Raw genomic sequence first — 3,685 nt, 5'->3', positions numbered from 1 at the left:
ATGAGTGTTTCCTTCCTCATGTGTCTTTGAGCCTTTTTATTAGTGTACTGCCCTTATACCTTTGCATCATGGGGACCTGGTAGTGAAATATTTCTTGATTATATGATATAATTTGGTCTTCATGTTTAATAATGATTGATGTTTCCTATTTATATGGTTGCCTGGAGTTGTCTACGGTTTCTAATTAAGCCTAATAGCCCTATTCAGAGTTTTATATCTACAATCTGCTATGTGGAAGAATATTGGCATTACTAATTTCTCAGAAAAAAACTTGCTTTTGTAGCACCATCTTATTGATCCATGAGATATGAACCAATGAATTCATAAACATAAATGTTTTGTGTTGCTCTTTCAGCTCTATCTATTGTGTTGTCATGGCCATGCTTGCACAATAGCGACGCTTCTCCAAGTACACGTGTGCAAATATTTGATTAGGACAAGACAATTGAATATCAAGTTGATTTCGACTGGGTAATGATCCAGGTCCCAGACTGCTCTGTTATGATAATTCTTTAACAACGTGGTATTTTTTTTTCACTTCTCAATATCTTGCGTGCAATTTCAGGCCACTCCATTCTTGCTTTCCCTCCTACTCTCTTCTGTCATTGTGTTTGCTTTCAAATGAACACTTGTGGTGATTTAATTTTGATTATTCTGTAACTTCGAGATGCTCTTTCTCTTTATTGTTTGTGAGTAAAGGCATGAAATAGTATACACTTTAGGCCTGGTTTTATTCTTCTTTGTCCTTTCCAAGGGTGAACTATAAATGGTGAGAACCACATGCTCCGTCAACCATTGGCCACCAGCAGTAGCAGGACGAATCGTCGTTCTAACCTGTCCTCTTTGACACGAGATCCACGCTGCTCCACTCCGTCCAGATTCACCTCTCTCTCAGATTGGAAGATTTAGTTGCTTTTTGCAGATGATTATCGCTTTTGAGTGCAGCGATTCAGTGCCTAGGCACCCTGTAAGAAAGAATCACAAAAATTCAAAAAATTCCATATTATTCGCATGGTAGAAAATTTGATGCGTGAGGTCCGCTCCAATTTTCAAATCGCTTTGACATCTGAACAACTCTCGTCAAAAAAGACAAATCGGGTCAGAACAATGCATGAATAGTGAACTTTTTTACAAATCCCAAATTTGTTGTTTGGGTGGGTGCAGATGAGCTTGGGCTCAAAAGATGATTATCGCTTTTTTGCATCGCTATATTTATTATACTAGCAAAAGAGCCCGTGTGTTACAACGGAAGAGAAAACATAACACATGCTCTTAATCCAACAGCCATCACTGAAGACCACAATAGGTCCATCTCCTTTATTTTAGCGAGGCATCATATTTGTGTTGCTGCTTATCCTCCTTCTCACCCTCGCCAGCGATGGCCTCAGTGTTCACACAAAACAAAACAAAACATGTTTGAATATGGTCAATTCTAAGGCGTCTCTCTCTCCTTCTCTCCTCCCTCTTCCTCTCTCTCTCAATTTCCATCACTTGTGATGAGAAATCTGTTGTTTTCTCATGCGAGATTTTTCAGAGGTATGCATGTGTAGTTAACGATGTTTTCTTTTTTCTGTATGGTTATAGTGGAGTGTTTATTTGCAATCCGGATCGCCGCCTGTACGAAAAAATGGCTATAAATTATAAGTTTGTTTTCAAAATAATATTGAAAAAATATTTAACAGGTAAAATTAACATCATATTCAGATTCCACACATTTTTCTAATCAAATTTCATATATAACATGTTAAAATCGGAGTTACGGTTTAAAAGATACGGATAAATTAGGAAATCATTTGTTTGACTTAAATATCTTCGAAAATTTATGTTGCCACTTATCTTTTCGTCCAATCGTCGCTGATGATAGACGCGATGTCCACGTGATTGCAGTGTATTCGAGATGGTAATCCCAAGGCAATGAGCTTGCTACTGTACGGCACTCTTTTCTCATTTTTATTGTTTTTTTTCTCAATTAGTGCGCAGTTAACTGCACGACCGCGCCACGACCACACGTACGCCCCCACCGACACGCCCTGCATCTGACACAGTTTTGTAAAATCAATAATATTTTTTGAAACTGCGGAACTTTTATGCTTTCCCACACATTTTTGAATTCACAAACATTTTATAATGTGCCAACATGTTTTTCAAAATTTGTAGCATTTTGAATTTTGTAAATCTTGAATTAATTTAAAGAAAAAAACAATAAAAATGAGAAAAGAAAAGAGAAGAGAAAAGACTAAATGAAAAAAATAAACAGGGGCCTCACGCCCTTGACAGGACCAGGAACGCAGTGGAAGTGACCGGCTCCAGCCAGTGCACTACTTGCATGTTTGTGAAATTTGTTGGGTATCTTATACGTATCTATAAAACAACTTAGAGCGGCGGAGACTTTGAAAAAACAAATCAATTTTTTTACTTATGGGTGGCATTGATGGATAATTTTTGTCAACTTATAGAGTAAATTATATGACGTACGACCAGAAACACTAATTTCTTTATTATTAAAAATTAGGGAAAGATTATAAATTATATATTTTTTTGAACACGGTTCAGATGCAAGCGCTAATACATACGCGCATACACTCACCCTATGAACGCGCGCGCACACACCCTACTCCTATGAGCACCTTCAAGAAATCCTGAAATAAATCCAGAAATAATGCAAGCAACAGGACTTGAACCCTGGTGGACTGTGGATATCACTGTCCCTCTAACCATCCAACCACAGGTTGGTTTGCATTATTATTATTATTATTATTATTATTATTATTATTATTATTATTATTATTATTATTATTAGGTAGAGATTAGGGGAAGATATTGTGTGATGGAAGTATATGTTTTTGTACCTTTAGCCGCACTATCTCTAGGCTAACTGTGAATGAACTTGCGTGTTTGCTGGCCGCCAATGCTCCACGTCTGCACTTGACCAAGTGATGGTCTCCGTTGGCCAACATTGCTCCACGGCATGCATGCACATGTGATGTACAGGTCTCACACATGTAAGGTGGACGTCAGAGGCCTAGATGCTTTTGCTTGTGTGTGGGGCCTTCCTGATTCAATACGGGCCAAACATAAATCCAATACATGACTTATACTCTGGCAGCCCGGATCCCCATGGCGGTTCAATGGCCGAGATTTTGGCCTGCGTGCAGGACAGCCTTTGTTCGCATTTTCCGCAAATACTCAGGTATGTAAAACAAAATACTGTTTTCTTAAACTATCGTCTTGTCTATTTAAATTTGAGATTGTAATTCTCAGATGGCACCTTCGACTTGTTTCCGGTTCTTTATGGTTCACTATGGTCAGAACTCAGAAGCAAATGAGCATATTAGTTGTGGCGGCAAAAAAAGTTTAAAAGTTCACATCACAGACCAGACAAGTATTTAGATATATAAACAGTCCATTGGTCTTTCTCATCATAGTCAGAGGGGAAACCATCTAGTATCGGATAAATCAGTTCTATTTTTTTGCTGGTTAGGATAAAACAATTCATCCTGGACTAGGGTAGCATATATCAGAAAGTCATGTTTGAAAGGAGTCTTGTTGATCTTGATTTCTAGAATGATAAATATGTTAAATTTATGCATCATGGTGTGCATGCATATGAACGGAGATATCGCAGGATTTACTCTTTCGCTACCTTATATCTTGTGTCCACAAACACCAACAGAAGATGCACACT

Source organism: Triticum urartu, chromosome 3A (assembly GCF_056163025.1).
Source record: "Triticum urartu cultivar PI428250 chromosome 3A, HENAU_Tu73, whole genome shotgun sequence".
Taxonomy (NCBI): Eukaryota; Viridiplantae; Streptophyta; class Magnoliopsida; order Poales; family Poaceae; genus Triticum; species Triticum urartu.
Note: the sequence above shows the minus strand (reverse complement) of the source record.